This window comes from Tachypleus tridentatus, chromosome 10, assembly GCF_004210375.1.
Source record: "Tachypleus tridentatus isolate NWPU-2018 chromosome 10, ASM421037v1, whole genome shotgun sequence".
NCBI classification, from domain to species: domain Eukaryota; kingdom Metazoa; phylum Arthropoda; class Merostomata; order Xiphosura; family Limulidae; genus Tachypleus; species Tachypleus tridentatus.
Genome location: NC_134834.1, coordinates 53,525,553 through 53,548,355, shown reverse-complemented (window position 1 = coordinate 53,548,355; position 22,803 = coordinate 53,525,553). Strand labels below are relative to the sequence as shown.

Below are 22,803 nucleotides of genomic sequence, written 5' to 3'. Positions count from 1 at the left end.
TTTAAACATAACTAGTTCTTACTGAACGATACCCTTTATTAAACATTTATCCGAATTCACTATAATTGATATTCTTTGAATGTGAAGAACATCTGTGTGGTTTAATAGTTAGCAAACTGGGCTGAGAACTAAAAATACCAAGATTCGAGTCATGCTAAAAGACTCTACAAGCTTCAAACTTTCAGTTGTTGATGTGTTATAATTGTGACAGTCGTTCTGCATCTTCTGTGATGCTGTCTTTCTTCTGGTCGGCAGTTCTAAATTAAGAAAGATTACGTCCGAATCGTCGAAATGTTTTAAAACATGTGTTTTTAAGTTTGAATAGGTTAGAATATTAAATACCAAACTTAATCTGGAATTTTCAGTTGTCTAAAGTCAAGTAATATGTTTGACGTTTCAGTTAATAACTTAACATTCACGTGAAACGGAGCGAAGAATTAAAGTTTCGAATAGGATAAGTTGAAAGTTTAAGTTCGACATTACAGTTTTGTGTGTGTCAGGGATTTTATAAATCGAACCAGTAAATCTAAAACAATTGTGGTGTATGTGTGTGTTAACAACCAGACAAAACTAAGGCAATTTTATAACATTCGTAGATGTTGTATGAGCGACAGAGATCTCTCATAGAATTCTTGGTTTTCACATTGTTTCCGTAAACATGTTTCCACCTTTCAGATGGTGGGTGGGCTGCAGTTACGATTAAGTTACTAAGTCAGTCTGTCACCGTCTCTAATTTTAAGCTGCAGTTAGGAAGGAAGACAAGATTGAAAAAGGTGCCCACTGCTAACGCTTATGCTTTTCTGTACCTTTATAAACCCTTACAGAGGAAAGAACGAGCGTGTTAAGAACCGGGTTTCAATCCCGTTATTAGGATATTCGTAGTTGAGCGCCCTATTCTCTAGTCTATGTTAAGCCAGAGTGCACTGTAAAGCGACGGCTTAATCTTACTATTCAATCGAAGTAGCTTAAAAATGGTGTTTGAAGATACAGACTTATTGATCAAACATAAAGACGGCTATACGCAGATGGACTTTGAATGAGTTTGCGCGAAAATTCTAAATAAACGAAACGAAAGTAGTATTTCTCAAAATATTTAATTAGTAGAATTTTGGAAGTATTACTTTCATTGATAATCGTGTATCCGGAGAGTGATATATTGTTTTAATATTGTTTCTCTTTCTTCCAATCAAACTGCCATTCATGTGGATTGATTTGATACTTGGTAGTGATATACTGGTCATTCAATACGCTCAATAGCTTTTCATATTGTTATATTTAAGTCTTTTTCGCAAATATTTAGGTTCAAAGTTAAAATAAATCAAACATGTATATTTTGAGGTCATGTGCGGTCATATTTGTAGCAATCAAGATGAATATTACTACAAATATAAATGTTCATGTGCTCAACACACTCACATTCAAGAAAGAAAGTTAGATTTGTTCATTTGAGTTTTTTTTAGGTGAGGGTCAGAGCTCAAAAAAACAACAAGCACATTTTGATTAAATTTCATGGGATTTGGTACAAATATACATTTTATGGGCCCATAGTTATACATAAAAGATGTAAAGTGTGCTTATTTTGGATATTTTAGAGAGGGTCAAAACGTTAAACAAGCCTATAAACTTAGTGGTTTTTGGTCACGTCTTTACCCTTGTTTCGTCCAATTTACATGGCATTGAAATCAAATATACTTTTCTACAATAAGTGATACAAACAATTTTCGATTTTTCTGGTGTCAAAATAGTTCGTGTTAGGATTTAATGGCGAAGACGTTACGAATGTTGACCTCATTAATTTCGTTTGACAAATCCGTATGCTATACTTTCTAGATATTCGTAAAAATAAACTAATTTCACTTTCTAAGTCATTTGTTCTAAACTGAGTGTACCTATAAGTTAAATATTTTTAGATGGTAACTACAAAAATATATAAATACCATTACTACATATATTCCCTTCGGTGGACTCAGCAGATAGCTTGATGTGGCTTTGCTATATGAAAACACACACACATACACAACACTGCATACATTAGATGTTATGGATATTAATTATATTTTATCCAAGAAGTTGAACGCGCTTAAAAAGTTTAAGTAAAAGGATTTTAGATTTGTCATTTTTCTTCTTTCTCTGTTTATGTACACAATTAGTTCCGATACGTCAGTGTGAATATAAACATCGATCAGTTAAAGTGATAAATTAACACAAGAAGAAGCTTCAAACGAGGGATGTATTGAATAATACAAGTAGAGACAATAAAAAAATTGCGGTAAAATTAGTAACTATATTGCAGAGCACTTCTTTAAATACAGGATTTCTAGAATAGTACAAAATAATTATGAAGGCAAAAACCAACATCTATAAGTCAATTTCTTTTACGCCTAGCATAAATTAAACCATTATTACGTACGGCTTGTATTCGATAAAGAAACAAATTAATACTCTAACTGTGTACGATGTTTTGCTTTAGTTTGATTTGGGTAAAAAATTCCGTACTCCTTAATATAAATAAATGAACTTACAAAGTTAATCTACGACTTAATTTTAGGACTTTTTTAAAACGGAGATAATTTTTAACACGTTTTTTTGTACGAAATGTTTACTAAAATATATTTACATTCGCCCTTTGTTTGGATCCGTTAAAATGAAGTACTCGCGCATGCGCATTTTGATAGTAAGAAGCACGATTTTTCCGGAAATACAAAACTGAATATTATTATAATAGAAAATAAAAATCCTTCTTGAAAGATAGTTCATGGCGGATTTTGTCAATTATCTCGTTTGAAGAATGAGATGGGAATTGCACTAATGATTTAGGCTAGGCTTAATATGGTAACATCTTAAGATATTGGTATTTTATGTCCAAACATCATATTGAGTGATGTAAAGTTTTGCTGTCTACCTTATTGTTGTTCGAATTATTTTTAATTAATTTATTTTTTGAATAACTACCTTCTCACATCTAATTGCAGACAGCGAAAACTGGTAAAGATGTGGGATGTTGTGGGCTAGAGCACATATATTTGCGCTTTTTTTTTCCTTCTTTTAAAGCATGTGAGGCTGGCGAAGTTAAAATTAAAGTGAATAAACGGTGTAACCCCACCGCAGTCTGGATTTTATTTCCACTGGTGCCTCAAGAGAGCAGGGTAGATTACATAACGATCCACATTATGATTTGTGCTACGATGTTGGATGTTTGTTTCATAGCTACGGATATTTCTTTCTCCACATAATTTCCTTTAATTGTATATCTAGGCATTCGTCTGTATCCTGTTTACGGAACCTTTCGTATGCTGTGTAAATATCAAAGTTCAACATTCACTTTTAAAATGACGAAAGAACAGGCCTGAAAAATGTTAATGATGTGGTATTTCCTTTAACTCGTACATTTAAGGTTGAATTTCTTTAGTTAGTGTTAATATGGTAGAATTAGACTCGCTTCGGTCTAGGGGTTAGCGTATTCTGATTGTGAAACAGAAGGATAGAGTTTGTATCTCGTTGCTGTGGAAACACGTTTCATATTTTTAAAGCAGCTGATACATTACAACAATGACTGTTTAACTATTCTGTCAAACAGAGTAATCCAGTTGTTTGCTGTTAACACTGTTGACTAGCTTCCTTTTCTCCAGTCCACCAGCTCATAATTAAGAATATGTGAGCGTAGATTTTAATGAAAATTGAAAGTTATATAGATCTTTCCTAAATAGTAGTATATGTATTAAATAAATTGAAATGACACTTGTGTAAAACATCTATACACACAATTAAAGGAATATAGCGTTAAAATCATTAAACATTAAACATTTACAAAAACATGGTCTTGTCCTATAAAGATTCATTTATGATAGATTAATTATAATAATTCTAAACGTAAATTTTAAATCTTAAATAATATCCATCCCGGTGGCTCAATAATATGTCTGAGAATTTATAACACTAAACCATCAGGTATCAATGCTTATAATAGGCAAAATAAAAGCGATCAATGTGCAGCTTTGAGTTTGAACACAATATTAATTAAAATGACCTATGCAACTGTCAAGTAAATACATCCAATAAAACTTAAATGTTGATGAAACAGACGCTGTAATCAGCCAATTTTTGCTGCTTTATTTTCACTAGGTGCAAACATTTGTTTGTATCCGAAAGAAGTTATTAGCAGTTGTAGAAATTAGGGAAACGTTTTATTTCCGTTCTAGATATCCCAAAATGTACTATTTTTCGTAAAAATAATATATACAAACATATCTCAAAATCGTCTCGTCTGATAGCACCTCGACATGTTTTTCATGAGCAAGACCTCTCGTAACGTTCAACTTGTACGATGTTTAACTTACTTCTTGCACATCTGCCCAGTGAGAAAAATAGGAATTTGAATTCACTGCTTATGTTTCAGATCACAATCTTCTCATAAACTCTTGTGATGTGATGACCTGTGTTACTGCTGATATCAGCTCATTCCACAAGCCAGTAGAATATTATAACGATTTATGTTATTATTATGATAAAATTTATAACGTATTGGGAGAAAGCTTTTGTTTCTTTCCCTTGCGTTTCGTAATATTTTTATTAAAAAAAAACAACGTGAACGACTTCGTGTGTGAATTAATCATAAATATCAAGCATCATTAACGTAAGACTAAATAGCAAGTTCTAAGTTCCAATACCATTAACGTAAGTAGTTTAGTAGGAGCCAAACATACTGTTAGCTGAGACATCGTGACTCACAGAGTGAATCTGAGATTTTTCTAAGTGCAAACTTTTAGTTCACAGCTCCAATTTTTGACCGATTGAAGATCTCATTACAGCCGCAGTTATTGAGGATTATAACTTTTTTATACAGCTATTTATTGGCATCACATCAGTTTATAAACTTGCAGATGGCAAACGATTTTTTTTATTTCTAGGGATCAAATTAAGACTTATCTTAATTCATATATGCTGGTAAACATTGAAATTAATAGTTTTTACTATATATATTGGATATATGTATATATACATATATATATATTTCATACATCAGTATACATGTGTGTGAGAGAGTTGTATGAAATATATTAACAAGAAGTGAAATTTCAATTGCCAAATTATTACTATTATTATATATATATTTAAATATATATAATAATATTATACTACTCTTAAATTAGTTATAATTTTCTAAGCAAGATGAAGACGCTTGGAAAGTTTCAATATTGGGATTTTAGAATTTGTCTTTTTTCTTACTTTCTATTTAGGTACGTAACTGGTCTCAATACGTCAGTCTAAATACAAACATCGACTAGTTAAGATGATGGAATACGTAGCTAAAAGAATCGCATTTATGCTTAAAGGGATAATTCACGATGAATTTGATGACGTTAGTACAAAAACTAGGTTGGCATTTACTATGTTGCAATTTATTTTTGAGTTTCAATGGAAAACAAAAGTTGATAGCATGTCTTCGTTACTTTAAACCACAGTATGTTAATATGTAAGTGATATTCGTTGTTTCTGTTTCCCAGTCACAAAGTTTTATGGTATCGAACTGTTAAAATATCTTAAATTAAACAAGAATCCAGATGTCATACCCGAATTCGTTGGTATATAATCAACAACGTATTTTGACAGCGAGAGTATATCGTAGTTGGACCTTTTCAGAACGTTATGTTCATTTTTTGACAGTTTTGTTCCTAAAATATTTAAAATTACTTTCTGTTATATAATTTTTAAAACGTTGTTTATTTGATATTTGCTTTATTGATGTTGATATCAGTAAAACGTTAAGAGCCCTGAATGTCCTCAAATATTTAATGTTCGATCTCATAGTAATAAGATTATCTTATATAAAAAAAAAAAAACAGTCGCAGCGCATTAAAATCGTTTTAGACTTACAGAGCAGTTAGCTAGAGATACAAACCATTTATGGTAATTTTGCATTGTTACCTCAGGAATTTAATGTTTAGAAGTAAAACGTTGTTATTTTTTCTACAACTTACATGTTCTAGGTCTTCGGATGTGTAGCATTTACCATCAATCCAGTATGACACTAGATGTCTCAATTAAGTGTGCCATTGGTGTTAATATAGCTGGCACTATACATCTCAACTAAGTGTGACATTGTTACTAATATAGTGTGGTATCATATGTCTCAACTAAATGTGACATTGTTAATTATACATATATATATATATATATATTGAGATTTGTTTGTTTGTTTTTAATTTCGCACAAAGCTTCTCGAGGGCTATCTATGCTAGCCGTCCCTAATTTAGCAATGTAGGATTAGAGGGAAGGCAGCTAGTCATCACCACCCACCGCCAACTCTTGGGCTACTTTTTTGTCAACGAATAGCGGGATTGACCGTCAAATTATAACGCCACCACGACTGAAAGGGCAAGCATGTTTGGTGCGATCGAGATTCGAACCCGCGACCCTCAGATTACGAGTCGAACGCCTTAACCCACCTGGCCATGCCAGGCCTATATGTGGAGAGAGTATAGGATATGTATTGAAAAGATACATTATATACTTTTGCAAACTTTATCATAAATGAGATGTGGAAAATATAAATAATTAAAGTATTAATTCAGTAAACGTATTAAAATTACAAGTTTTAGGAATTTGATAACAGACCAACATTAATGCATCTACGACTTTTTATTCTATGTAAACTTCATACATTCTCGTATGCCAACCACTGTTCAGTACTTTTAAAATATATAGGTGTGTCTAAAAAGATATTCTGGCTGAAAGCTGAGTTCAGTGTTATTGGAACTACTAAATCAAACTGGTTAAGTTATTTTTATTTTCAGTAAAGACGTGGATTTTAACTCTATTCGGAGTCGGTTTTAATAAACAATGTATAACATTGATGTTAATCTATTTTTGCACTGCATTTTTAAAGTAAAAGTAAAACTCTTATTGGCTCACTACAGTGTTCCATGTAACCTAAGTGTAACATTGTTTTTTGATGGCGCTACCCGTCTGTACTAAGTATAATGTCGTTAGCTTATTAGTGTAGCGTTACTTGTAAATTAAGTGTAACATTGTTCTTAATCTATCGTGGCGTTACATTTCTCAACTAAGTGTAATATTGTTGTCTGTATTTTATGACAGTTAGTTGAGTTTTTATTAGAGTCCAATAGTTGCAAATTTGAAGCTGAAACTAAATCAACAAAAGTCATCGATACCATTTCTCTTTAAGTCCTTAACTTATATAAAGTTTATGTATACACGTTCAGTCACAAATATCATTATCACAAAAAACTACTTATAATTGCTGACATGTTTACATTTATGCTACATTAGGATTTCTCTGAAACACGATTTGACATTTAGATTTCAATTTTTTATTTTTTGTCACGAGGACCTACAATCGGGAATTCCGGTTGAAAGCTGAGCTCAAGAATATTCAATCTAACAAATCATACTGGTTAGGTTATTTTACTTCTCAATAAAGACGTGGATTTGAACCATATTTAGTGTCAATTAAACAGTGACTGCTAGTCCCATATAAGAAAGAGGCCTCTGAAGCTATTCTCGAGGATGGCATTATAGGTGTTAGATCTTTATTTTCTACCTTTAGTATCTTTAAATTATTATTGAATCATTTGTATAACTTTCTTTTTATTTCCATACGTCGTGTTCTTATAACTAAAATACGAACAATATGTCAAGTATGATCTTTATATTTTTCTCTTATCTTCATTAATGTCAAAACCATCAAATATAACACTAACTATAATTTCTTATTGCTCTTTCAATAATTATTTTCATGAGATTGGTTCAAAAGAGGGAACAAATGTGTTCATTGTGAAGAAGAAACATTTATCGTATAATTCTTTATAACAAAGAACTGGAAATTGATTGTGGATCAGTCGTGTTAAGTAATTGTTATGGACCTCTGGTGTAAAATGTAATAACCAATACTTTATTCTTGAATATGATATGTTTATTTTTTAACATCAATTATATATCACATGTAATCTTATTTAACAGATGTTTTAAACATGGCACAATTGCATATAATTTAAAAACACAACCATATAAAGAAACATTAGTAGATATACATGGATTTATTTCGTTATCTGTTAGTAGACATGAACTTTAACTATTCGTATGTAAAGTGAGCTCCTCTTCCTTTCAAAATATCTGTTCACATTTCGGTCAACATTCCTTTATGGGGCGGCGGCTAGAATTTTCCTGAGTCTTTCTAGTGTACCAATCACTGTTCAGTATTTTTTAAAACATACAGGTGTGTCTAAAATGGTTAGAAGTTTCGTTTGCCTAGCAAATAGTGTGGTCGTGTTCTATTTTGTTTCAGTAACTAAAGTATGACATAAAAACTGATTCACGATTTCGCTAATATAGTAAGCGAATGTGACTGGATTATCAATTGTGTTTTAAATTAATATATTTTGAGTTTTCCCCAAAAATATAATCCTTATACTTTAGTTTCGTATGATAAGCAAAAGTGTTCTGTTGTTTAAAAGAAATGTGTGGGAGTTCAGAAATTTCAGTGTATTTGTATTTATATTTGTATTGATAATTCCACCAACACTTACAGTACTGTTCTTAATATTAAGTATATCAGTTATGCTAGTTGTTAATTATTGTTGTTATATCCAACTATTTACAATTTTCCTGCATTTTAAGTACGTTAATTAATGACGAGAAACGTTTATCTTGATTCCTTAAAGTAGACTCACTTTAAGCACTCGACTCATAATCTGAGTGTCGTGGGTCTAAATCCTCGTCACACTAAACATGCTCGCCCTTTCAGCAATGGGGCGTTATATGTAGTGGTCAATCCACTATTCGTTGGTAAAAGAGTAGCCCAAGAGTTGGCTGTGAGCACTGTTAAATTAGAGACAGCTATCGTAAATAGCCCTCGTGTAGCTTTACGTGAAATTAAAACAAACAAACAAACAATAACAAATATACTATTCAATTCGCAAGTTTTGTGTCAGTTTTTTCTCTCTTTGACAGTGAATATGTAATATATTTACTGGCACTTTTTCTCTGCACTTTTAATGTGTTGTATTTAATTTAAGACGTATAAACTAATTTTAACGAATTCTTTTTATAGTATTTTCTTGTGTTTAATTCCATTACATTTTAATATTTTCACTAATATTCTATCGTAATTGTACCTTACTTTCTTCCTCCAGCTGTAAAAGTTTTATTATAAAAGCTTTAAAAATTCCTATACCGAACAGTCCTTAAAACTTATAATATATAAACGTGTGTGTGTGTGTGTGTTGCTTCGTCATTATAATAAACGATTAATTATGTAGTGTAAAAAGCGTTTCTAACGGTATAAGTCCACAACTGGCAAGCACATTCTTAGCACCAGATACAAAATAAACGTTTGTGTGTGTTTTCTCTACCACAAACATCTGCAATTAGGAGCATAATAAAACGATTTGAATATCGAGCAAAGCTACTCGAGGGCTATCTGTGCTAGCCGTCCCTAATTTAACAATATAAGACTAGAGAGAAGGCAGCTAGTCATCACCACTCACCAGCAATCCTTGGGCTACTATTTTACCAAGGAATAGTGGTATTGACTGCACGTCATAATGCCCTCTACGGTTGAAAGTACGAGAATATTTGGTGTAAGCAGATTTGAACTCGCGACCCTAGAATTAAGAGTGGCCTTGATCAACTGGCCATGCCAGGCCTTTAAATTGTAAACTATGTAGTGGTTTACCGTACTACCCATGGTTTAACTCCCAGGGTAAGTTGCAAAATACGAACGGAGGCGCTGATTTGTTCCAGATTTGTTGATGTCAACGCTAATATTTGTGTCTGTAAGTGTGCGTGTGTATTTATTTTTTCTTTTGTTTTTCAAATAAAAATTACTGTAATAAAAGTGAAATATATGTTGGATTATTAATGCCGTCATACAAGATGAGCTTTATAAGAATACCGGAGGACGACAGTTAAAGAGGGGACGTTAATTAGGGGCAACACTGTATGTTTTCAGCAGTTCATGACAATAACTATAATAAGTCTTTAGATCGATCTTTTCGCTATTTATAGTTTAATTTGAAAAACGTGCTATTTATTAATGATTATTTAATAGCCACAAAAACATCACTGAATGGTCTACTCAAACAGAAAAGCGTCAACAAAAGCGTTTTATGAAAGGCGTGGGAAAACAGCTTTTATGTGTCTTGAATATTAACCACAATTCATTTTGTATATTTTTATCCGAAATCAAAAATTTTCTGAAATCATCACTACAATAATTTGTTTTAGAATTACGGCATTTTTGTGTACTAAAATGTTTAACGAAAATAGCAACAATTGTTGTTGTTGTTATTTGGTTCTAAAATTGTATGGGGTATTTGATTTGAAGAATTATCTTTAAGTCCAATCTACTAAATAGGCATATAAATTTTAACATAAGTTAACACCATTTTGATTAATTTGGTAATTCTATTCAAGATAATATATTTAGAAGCTAGACAAGAAGAAAGTAAAATTAATAACTGTTGAAACTATGAACAGTAACTAGCTGTGTTATATCAAAATAACCATGTTATATCCAAATTGAAAGTTTGTGCTTGGTAAAAACAAAAGATTCTATTTTTATGATTTGTAAGAAATTGATTTTAAAAATGCAAGTACTGAATGAGTAGCTTTGACTCCACCAAAGTGTTTAGTGTTTATGGTAATTGTACAAGTATGATGACTATTTAGGCCTTACCATTTGTGGTTTGTGTGGTGTGATAGTGCATTGCTTTGCAGCACATTTCTACAACTTGTCAATATTGTCCAACAATTCATGGTTCCAAAAATTCATTCGCAAATAACAACTTCCAAGAACTTGCTACACCAAACCAAAGATGCAAATGTCTATGTGAGTTACATCTGATGATTTACCTGGCTTAGCATAAGTTCTCGATCGAACTAGCATATTGACGTAGACGCTTAACTGGATGCTCTGTCTTAATGGAACAATATCGTTAAGATATTTATTTTTTGTTTGTTTTTGTTTTGATATTTCGCACAAAGCAACTCGAGGGCTATCTGTGCTAGCTGTCCCTAATTTAGCAGTGTAAGACTAGAGGGAAGACAGCCAGTCATCACCACCCACCGCCAACTCTCGGGCTGCTCTTTTACCAAAGAATAGTGGGATTGACCGTCACATTATGACGCCCCTACGGCTGAAAAGGCGAGTATGTTTGGCGTGACGGGGATGCGAACCCGCGCCTCTCAGATTACGAGTCGCACGCCTTAACACGCTCAGCCATGCCAGGCCATTTATTTTTTGAGGAAATAATATTTTCTGCAACTAAAGAAGCGTAATCAGTTTAACCTGATAATATGATTTTACACTTTGGAATTTTTCTTATCTCTCAGGCGTTTTTAGCTGTCATTATAGTTGTGACTTGAACCCCTTTGTAAAAATCATTTACTCGATGCTTTGTTCCAGTTATTAATATTATGAATATTACAGTAATTCGTTCCTTAATTATTAATTTGATGACATACTTCCATTTGTCTTACACAAGACACAATTTGTACAAGTTTATATATATTGGTGTTTTCATTGAATATGTGTTTTGGGAAAAGTTTGTAAGTAACACTGTTATTTCACTTTAACAGAACTAAACTCACTTGAATTACCTTGTTTACACTTCCAAAAAAGGTTCCTACTTTAGCTATCATGAATCTCTGTTTATTTGGTTAAATCGAATGATAAACCGATTATCTTTTTTTATCCTTTTGAAAGCACAAAACGGTATAATACTACAAATATTCATTTCACCGAAACTATAGAATTTCTTGCCTTTAGATGCTTTTATAATAGCCGAATAGAATTACTTGTCAGATATTCTTAGATAGACCAAGGGAGCTCATTTCATCAACCACACGCATCATGGACTCTTGCGTTACTCCAACTGAATAGTGGATTTGGACAACTGCTCTTAGGGCGTACTCGCAGTCCACATTTTCGAAGAGCAATTTTGCGACAACTGGACGCAAACCACGGACCCTTAGATTCACAAGTCGGCGTGATTACAATTACAAAACAATCGACAAGGGAAGAATATTACTAAGTTTGCAAATTGTTACCATAAGTCGAATATGTGTTTGAATATATGAACAGAAGTAAGAACTCAGAATGTTTCTTTATATACCAATCAGTATTAAGAAGACTCCTGCTCAGAAAGCAAATCATATAAAAACGATATAACGCTGTACATGTTGTACTTGTAATCTTGAGAAAATTTTAAAAATCGTCAATTTGAAGATCCATCTTATCCGATGTCCAGCGCCATCATACAGCAGTTGCTGTACATTTTGTCCTAATTTCATAAAACATAGAGTTAAAAGTATTATTCGACAAATCAGCATCTCACTTCTCTTTCAGGCCTGGCATGGCAAAGCGCGTAAGGCGTGCGACTCGTAATCCGAGGGTCGCGGGTTCGCGCTAAACATGCTCGCCCTCCCAGCCGTGGGGGTATATAATGTAACGGTCAATCCCACTATTCGTTGGTAAAAGAGTAGCCCAAAAGTTGGCGGTGGGTGGTGATGACTAGTTGCCTTCCCTCTAGTCTTACACTGCTAAATTAGGGACGGCTAGCACAGATAGCCCTCGAGTAGCTTTGTGCGAAATTCCAAAACAAACAAACAAACAAAACTTCTCATTCAACTATATTAAAGAAATAATATTGTTTATCGGTGACCAGCTTACACCAATAAAGATAAGGGTAGTACAGCCAAAAAAATTCAGAACTAATTAATCCAAATACATCATAATGAAGAATGGTATTCAACATTTAACAGTTCCTGAAGTGTTCTAATTTGTGGTAAGTGAACACAATCACTATCTGTCTTTATGAAATATTTAAAGTAAGATAGTTCTCAATATAAGAAATTAATTATTTTTCAGATAAATGAAAACTAAGATATATAGAAATTATATTTAAATTGTATTTCTGAAACATATTAATTGACAGCATCGACACCAAACATAGAAACCTATGTTTTTGACTGCGATACATTATGAATGTGTAACTCACAGCAAATAGTATATTATAATTAGTTCTTCATTATATCAATATATATATATATATATATATATATATATATATATATATATATATATATATATATATATATATAAACTAAAACGTTTATTCAATTATACTTGTCACAATTAGTCTAAATACGTATATCTTGAATCAAAGTAACTCAAGTTTAGACTTACTCGAAAATAAAATGAAAATTTCTCATCCTATTTTATGCAAAATACCAGGAAGGACATCTATTAACGCATTATTTACCGTATTTTATTATTAGATTTAGCTTACCTTACAAATACGTTTTCAAATGTAGTATTGAATAGAAATTTCCAATGGAAAACGTTTCATGTATAGATGTTAATCATATTGAAAGAGATTGTCTTATGCGTAAAACGATTATAATTAAAGTTAATAAAAGGTATTCAATATGGGCCCGGCATGGCTAAGCGTGTTAAGGTGTGCGACTCGTAATCTGAGGGTCGCGGGTTGTAATCCCCGTCGCGTCAAACATACTCGCCCTTTCAGCCGTAGGGGCGTCATAATGTAACGGTCAATCCCACTATTCGTTGGTAAAACAGTAGCCCAAGAGTTGGCGGTGGGTGGTGATGACTAGCTGCCTTCCCTCTAGTCTTACACTACTAAATTAGGGACGGCTAGCACAGATAGCCCTTGAGTAGCTTTGTGCGAAATTCAAAAAACAAAGTATTCAATATACATGGCGCAGATAGCCTAGCTGCTTTGTGCCATAAAACACTAAATCAATCAAATCAATCAATATACATATACAGAAGCATATAAAGTATATATCAGCGTCATACCTAACACGGAAAGAGGCATTATATCTATAATAATATGATAATTTTGTTTTTAAATTCACTAATAAAATTACATATAGAACATTAATGGTATATAAATAAAACCATAATTACACTATGTAACACAATTTTTATTTTTTCTTGTTCCTAGGCAGAAAGTGTTATTTCCCAATTGCCTATGTCTAAAGTAAATGGATAAGACCTATTTTTCTCTCCCAACTTTGCTTTAGTGACCTGAGTAATGAAATTTTCAAATTTACCCATTTTCCAGAACATTCGAGGTAAATTCGGTGCTGAGTAGCTGATAGAAAGTTTTCTCGAATTTACAAGAATTTTCATGCACTTTCTAGAATGTTGTAGAACGTACGAGAATTTTCAAGAACCTTTCAGAATTTTCTCGGACTTTCCAAAGTAATATATATATACAGGAGCTCAACCTCACCACTTCAGTTTAGTTCTAAATACCTAAGTGAACACATAAACCTATCTGATTTTATCAAAGATGACATCAAAATGCTACAAGCATTCTCCAGACGCATTCTATTATGTATGTGGCCATTTTATCAAGAAAAGAGCATCTGCTAAAACGTGTAAAGCCTACAAGGCACATTTCGGTATGCCTGTCGGGGATCAAGACAAACCATAAGCACCAAATATTACCTGCGAGCACTGTAAAAACACTCTAGAAGGTAAGATGGACAATTTTTGCTTGCTTCAATAGTAAGATTGAATAGTAGGTTAATTTATAAATATCATTATCCAGGTCACAAAACCAAAGTTTGAAGGGAATAATGGCCATTTTTTGTACTTTTACAACATAAGCAATTAAGAAATAACACATATTATCTAAGAACAAAATTTGTGTTACACGGTGTTATCACGTTGTTTTTAATCAATTACCATTTGCACTTCATAACATGTCATAGTCTTCATATAAGATTGGTAATTTCTATCCCCTCTAGAGATTATTTTATGAAATACGATTTTATGACATTTGAAAGATGATAAACAAATATAAATTCATCATGATAAAAATAACTATGAAACACGATTTTTAAATTCAACGGAATAAACTAGATTTTAAATTGTTATTTTATCTTTTCATGAGTAAAGAACATTTGTTTTATGCAAAATTATGTTAAATTCATTTTATTTATTCTTTAGATAAGTTCCATGCATTTGTAAAACTTATTCTTGCTCATATGTAAATTTATCACGTTTTGGTACGTAATTGAAAACCTTCCATAGCGTAATTATATTATGTTTTCAAAAAAGTAAAAACACATGGCCATTTAGAGTGAACAATACAATGGTAACAGTTCTTATTGTACTAATCAGGACGTCTTTCAACACGAATTTCTTGATTTGTGGAATAGTGTTATGTTAGATATCAGTTATTGAGGTTAATGACTATGGCACGTAATCAGGTGTTTTACAAAAAAAAGATAATATTTTTAAAGTAAATATTTCAATTCTCATTGTAGCAGAGTTAGGAAACACAAAATTTTAACAAAAAATTGTAAGTTTCTCTACGTGACTTACAATGTTTCTGAGCCAATTAGTCTTTACATCTACTCCTATAGGCAACGCAGCAGAATACCAATAGAAAGTTTTTATAGCATAATTCTACTACAGAGGAATTCTTGAGAGCATGATAAACGTTTAGTTTTTATGTGGTGGTACGTTAACATATAATTATATGTGAGCTAAACTTGAATGTGAGTCAACCCTCATCTGTCTCTGTCAGGCATCCTAGATACGTTTGTTTGTAATTCGTCCAAACTCTGTAGAGCTAAAGCTGCAGAGGGAAAGGGTGTACAGTGGATAATTTTAGAGAGATGTATGTAACAGTACAACAGGTGACGAATTTTATTTCAAATGAATACAAATATTTCACAGCACTTTGAAACTTTCAAGTTAGCGATAAGCCTTCGCTAAATGTGCATGATTTAAATATCTTAACGAATTACTATAAGATATCGAGTTATAATGAAGAATTAGATTGTTTTAAATTCCTTTCGACAGTATTTTGCAGATGCTATTTTTACGATTGCTTTATAGATGTGCCATGTTTTCAACGAACCACGCGTTATTTTATTATTTCTCTAAACTTATAACGCTCTTTTCATGACATATTTTTTAGTTTTTCTATAATTTCCATCCTTATGTTGATCATTCTTCTCATTTTCTCTCACTCTATTTTGCCAATATTTTATATTCGTTTCTTTCTGCTTATATATTTTCAGATTTTCATTCCGTTTCGCATGTTTTGTTTCATTCTTCGGTTCATTTTTCCTTCTGTAGTTCTCATTTTTATGTTTTGGAATGTTTCTTTCGTGATATTTAACGTTTTTTGTTTTTTTTAGTTAAACACTAAGTCACACTTAAGATATCTGTGCACAGCCCACCATTGGTTTAGAACTCCGGTCTCTAGCGTTGTAACTCCGCAGACATGACGCTGTGTCAGTTGGAGTGGGATATCTTTAATGATCCCTGTATTTTACTCTAACACAATAATTTCTATTCTCATACTGCCCAGAATTGGTCAACAGTAAATATTTGTACCGATACATTTCAAAGCTAGATCCCTGCGGTGGACAGGGCGCCGTTATTTTATAAATATTCAGGATGCTAGGTGTCAAGAGTAGATTTATTGTTAATTAAGAAAGACTATGGTCAACGTACCGTTCTTTCTTTTGTTTAATAAGATTGTTCAAGCGAAATCTCCTTCCAAGAAGAGGACAGAGTTTTCAGTTAAGTTTTTTTTTTTTAAATAGACGTTCGTATTCTTTATATAAAAGGAGTATTTTGTGCACTTGGTGGAAGTAATTTAATGACTAAAATACTCTTGGAAGTTTAGGAAACAATTAAAACCATATAAAAAGTGAGTTATGTCAGAGTAGTTAATAGATCGTTTAGTGAGTCTTGTTGTGGCCATAAACCAATGACTGAGTAGTGAGTTGCTTAGTCTATTTCAGTTCCGTTAGTGTTAAATTTGAGTACCAACAATATGCTAAAATTACTGTACATATGAAAAAATTAGCAAGTACGAAACTATTAGGTCTTATTTATGAAGCAAAACCTAATACTAGTTGAGAAAACCATTTAAGCTATAAATCTTGTAGCTGAATAAGTAAAATAATTTCTTTATTATTAACCTGACTGAATTTTAAATCATTTTGTATCAAATATTTAAAACTGGCTAAACAATATAAACCGTTACAACAATAATTTTTGAACCAATTTACATATATATTATTAAGTATCATATTATTTAATAGAAGACATTATGATGAAACAATAGGACAGGCAAACAAATTATCCGTTAAAACCATTTTAAAAATGTCTGAATATTAACGATGACTATATCACATTATTGACTGAGCAAAACTAAAACTTATTGTAGTTATAAAGCAACGTATATTGCTATATAAATGTTTAGGGAGTGAATCAAAATTTCTTTATTTTAAAATATTTTCATCTAAGTAAGTAAGTGACTTTATCAGATGAGCGTATAGAAAAAAAAATGACGAACCTTGTAGTTCCAATTTTTTCACAAGACTCCTCTGTCTGGGATCACAGTGATTCTTTTTTTATACACCATAAATGATAGTTGTATAAATATATATAAAAAACGGATGGTGCAGTATTTTTGGGCATGTAATTAGTTTTTAGGGTAGTTTGCAGAGACTCTGATAGGTAATAAAATCTAATCAGATATACGAGCACCACATACTTAATATTGCTGCCACAGAAAATTGTAGCTAATAAAAAGGAAAGAAATAGGTATTTTTTCTTAAATTTTATAAAGACAAGTAGCGAATTATATATACGTAACTTAGCTAGATCAAAACTGCAAAAATTGAGTTTCTTAAAATTAAAAGAATATATATCTATATACATATCTCTACTCAGACTAACATAATTAGAAGTTTGCCAAAGTAAGGATGATTTTTTCAACTTTAACTGACTCAGTTTTTGTAGTTTTAACTTTCGTTTTTCAATTCTTTTTAACATTATAAACTTTCTGTATTACTATATCTAGCCCAGTTACGTGTATATCAATCCCTACTTGCCTTTAAAAGTTTTTAAAGCGTAGGACGAGCGTTGGGAAAAAATGTATAATGTACCTGTATTATTGTTTGTTTATGTTTTCTTATTGTAAAGTTACATTGGGCTGTCTACTGAGTCCACCGAATATTATTGTTACAGAATAAATAAAGAAAAGAGAGTTGATAGCGCATTTTCCTTGTAGTGTTCTGGAACTGAAAATCTTTTGAAGTAGTGGAAATTTCTAACTTTCAGATCACCGTTTTTTGTTTAAATGATTAAACATACTATTTTAACAAGTCAAATCATTGTTACATTTTTATAATAGTTTCGTCTCAATTGCTAATAAATCAAATGTGGAAACCGTGATATAGTTCCTGAATATTTAATTAAGGTTATTTAATTGCGTTTTGACGTATTATTTTCTGTTTACATACAATTTTAGTCTCAGTTTCAAAACTCACTGATTTTACAGAATATCAAGTCTCCCTAATCTCAGACTTAAAACTTGCATTTGTTTCATAATAATAATTAATCACACATATAAGATCATTATAAAGCACTCCTGACTTGCATCAAATAAGTCAATAATCCGTATAACTTAGCCAGTTTCTCCGTCTGAGCAGCATCTATCTTTATTTATTTTACATAAATCCGCTTTTGTTTCTATTCCATTTATGAAAAGGATCTGTATTCTCTGTCATCCTCTCAAAATGATCAATTACAACTACATATACATTAGAAATGGTAATTAGATTGAGATTCATGTTTCGTTCCAGACCTTGCGATAATATACAATAATTAATTTTGCTTTCCACTGGCCAAAATAGATGTAAGACCGAAAGGAAAAATCATGTTCAGCTTTAAAAACAAATTAATTTTCAAAATATGATGGATGTATCGTAACAGTCTGTCCCTATGGCAGCAGAAGTGTTGGCTTTTAATTTTTATAAGTTTATGAAACTAGTTTTTCTGACAACAATCTGTCTTAACAGCACAAATGTTTCGTGCTAGATGGAAAGGTGATATGAAGTAATATATTCATCCATTTGGACAATTCATCTTACGATTCAGTAGCACGTATTAACTGACATAAAACTAATTATTGTTTATGCACGAGCAAAAAAACGAAGAAAAAGCAGAGTGGAAGCGCAGGATAATCTCAAACTTACAGCTTTGACTTTTTTCTATGATGCAATTTTACGAAAAATAATGAGAGATTAATAATACATGCTTAAATTATAAGAACATCAAAACAGGTAAAATTAACATAAAGAAACGAAAATCTACAACAGTCGAATACGGAAGAATATATTTACATATTTACTAAGTTGAGATTTGAACCCTCTTACCATTAAAAATAATGACATCTATCTCCATAATTTGGAGTGTGTGTATTATAACAAAAACATTTAATTCATTCGTTTAACGTATCGCACAACATGGAGATGAGCGGTGTTAGCTAGTTGCTTTTCAGTTAAGTCTATACTTCAAAATTAGATGGCGAGCACAAAGAGTTCCCGAGTAACCGCGCAGAATCTCACAACAACTGGATCTGCACGTTGATTAAGCACTGATAATGATACCGTTTGGTTTACTAAAATCTCTGAAAGTTAGACATAAGATTACATTTAATTTACACAAAATATACCAGTTCGTCAGTTTTATGTAATGTCGTGTGGAGTTGAAGATTTCTTGTAGAAATTTTCTGAAGAAGTCATTTTACATACATAGTTTTATAGCTAAATTATTTAATATGAAAACTTTTATCAGTAATTTATATTAAAGCAATTAATGTTATTTAATTACACAAAAATATTATCACGAAATAACAAAGTCACCTTGATTTGTAACTATTCCTGACATTCCTGATAAAAATGATCCTCTAATGGGTCCTTTAGACCCCTACTTTTCTCCCAAAAATCTTGAAAACTATTTAACATTTAGAAGTATTATTATAATCCATGACTATCAAGGCCAGATTCGTGTTTGCTATAAGTGTATATTTAAAAATGACTAGTTATATAATACTGTAATATATATCCAAAGTATGATAGATTTAGATATGTTTGACAATAATCACGTAAATTAACAATGATCGGCTATTTTCATTTTAAACAGGCAAATATGTTTATTTTAGTGAACAACTGTGTTACACAGGAATTAGAAATTATTTATATGATTACACATATGAAAAGCTCGAATTCACAGAGTAATAGAAACTAGATGTTTTTTTCTTAGAATTAAAAGTACTGGAGAAAATGTTTAATATCAACCTACAAGTGTTATTACGACTTCCTCCGCCACACCAAATACTCTACATTTTCACTTTAGGCTGATCGTTTAAAATTAAGTTGTTGGTATGCCCGAAGCGTGAACTAAAAGGCAGGTGGCTCGCGTCTGGTAACCACAAGAATACGCTTTGCTCTTTGGAGCCGTGAGTATTCTATAAAAGTGCAATTAATTCTTAACATTTTAGATTATAAGCGTATCCAAAGATTTGGGGTGAGTGTTGTTGAATATCTACTTGTGTTGTAGTCTATCAGTTCAAACTAGAAATAGGTATGTACAGATAGTTTATGAGTGGCATGGCGAGGAAGTTCTAAATAAAAAAGCAATCTTAAACTAGCACCGATTGTTTCTACTATACTCTTTATTTTTTGTTTTGTTTTTGAATTTCGCGCAAAGCTACACAAAAGCTATCTGCGCTAGCCGTCCCTAATTTAGCAGTGTGAGACTAGAGGGAAGACAGCGAGTCATCACCACTCATCACTAACTCTTGGGCTACTTTTTTACCGACGAATAGCATATAATTCCTTCAGTACAATGTTTTCGTGATCGGTTTAGGGAAATGTTAACGGAATTTGATTTATTGTGTCGCCAGTATATCATTTCTATGGATTCCTACTTGTTGAGAAATGCAACACAATCGAACAAGTTATGATAATGAAAACAGCTCTGCCATTCCTGTTAAATCAGAAATAAGATAGTGTGAATTATGCTTAAACTATTTCAGAACCAACGAAGAGCTAAGTGAGTCTAATTAAGTAATGCGCTAAATATGCCACCTATCTTCTCTCAAATATAAGGCAAGTGCGACTATATATACTTCTTCAGTAAAAACAAAAAAGTCCAAAGATATATTCTGTGGGCAACCAGAGTGCCACAGGAAATCATGACCGAAAAAGTTGAGTCATGTCATCTGGAGTTAACTGTATAAAGTAGGTATAAAAGAAAAACACTTTATATGGTGGCCATGAAAGCATTTTCCAATAAGGAATATGAAACTACTCAAAATGACTGAATGATAGATTACAGATGGGAACATCATGTCTCAAACCTTAAGCTTGTTTGTTTACTTTAAGTTACCTATCTTGTCTCTCCATTTTAAGAACATTCCTATTTCCTCTTTTTAAATCAGAATATTTTAACAATCCTGTTTCTTTAGTTTTACGTTATCATAGATACAAATCTCTGTAATGGCAATACAGCTATATTTGAAACAGTTAGGTTTTGAAGTTGTAAAGCGTATGTATGTGTACGTTTACAAATAAATGTATAAATACGTTCACATAGCCATATTTTCAATCTGTATAGATACATGCATGTACGTTCAATTCATGTATGAGACAATATGTTATGATATGTGTACAAATAAGCATTTTAATAGTTCTTACAGTTGTTATATTTCTTCCTTCGTTCTCCTCTCCTCTGGCCGCAGTAAAGCCAGTAAAAGTTTCGCTGTAATTTGCCAGATTTCCTCTTAGAGTGACATTCTGTATACCTTACAAGGTTAAAAGCATGTTAACTAACAATTATGAGTTGATTTCTCTAGAGACTTTTCATTTATGATAGAGTTTGCGTTATGATACTTCTACGACCTTGTGATGACCCTAAACTCTAGTGGATGACCATGGTGCATACATTAAGTGAATACTTTATGTGAAACTAAATGTTTTCTAAATAATAAACATAGCTACAAAATTTCCACCTCACTTTCGGCTAGGATCGCCATCTCCTGCTTGCACGATTCTTGCCACTTCTTATAGTCCGCTTAAAAGATGGCTACTTCATCTTTAGTATCTATAAAATTCGCAATCACGCAGTGTAGGTTAAATTTGACACTTACAATAAGCCATCATTATAAAACTGTCGATTCAGTGTTCAAAAGTGAGCTTCGTGTTATTTATTAAAATACGGTTTACATGTTTCTTTTGTTGGAGTCAACCAAGACTGTTGTGTAACGTGGCCGAAGTATATTATGCAATAGTAAAAAACTGTGATCGTTTTAGAAGAGTCATGTCTAAAAAGGCTGGAACCCTATACGTAAACAATTGATATACGACGTCGTTACAGCTGCAACACTAATTTGTTAATACTCTCAACGGAGACGCGTTATGATTGTTATATTAGCAATAAAATACACTCACGGCCTTCACTCAGCTACCTATCTATTTATGTCTGTTAGAATATATGACTTCATATATACAACAGACGACATTGTAACAATTCGGTATCAACGGTTATACAGTCGCTGTTATTTGTTAGGTAGTTAAATAAACTTAAGCTACTGTACACAATACTCAATGGTGGATTTAGTAATGCTGCACAGGTTTCATTATAATACTTACAGGCAGAACAATATTAAATAATAAGAAAAGGTAATCCACACTATGAACGACTGTTATCCGGTTGATTATGGTAAACAGCAGATATCAGATCGAAGGTCCAATAGTGCTACGATGATGATGGTAATAACTGAACTTTTCAGTAATCTTGACGAAAATCACATGTTGACTGATACTACAAAACAGATCTCTGATTAATTAAGACCACCGATAATCAAACATTGAATTCTTCTTACTAAATAAAGAACTCGTGCTTTTGTTTATATAAACTTAAGTTTTAGCATAAAT

General features: G+C 32.0%; 1 protein-coding gene across 1 annotated transcript in view; it reads left to right on the top strand.

Moving 5' to 3' along the window:
- The window catches only part of LOC143228350 (monocarboxylate transporter 12-like), a 42,969-nt gene that overhangs the window by 5,630 nt on the left and 14,536 nt on the right, over nt 1-22,803 (top strand). The gene's annotated exons all lie outside the window — the stretch shown is intronic.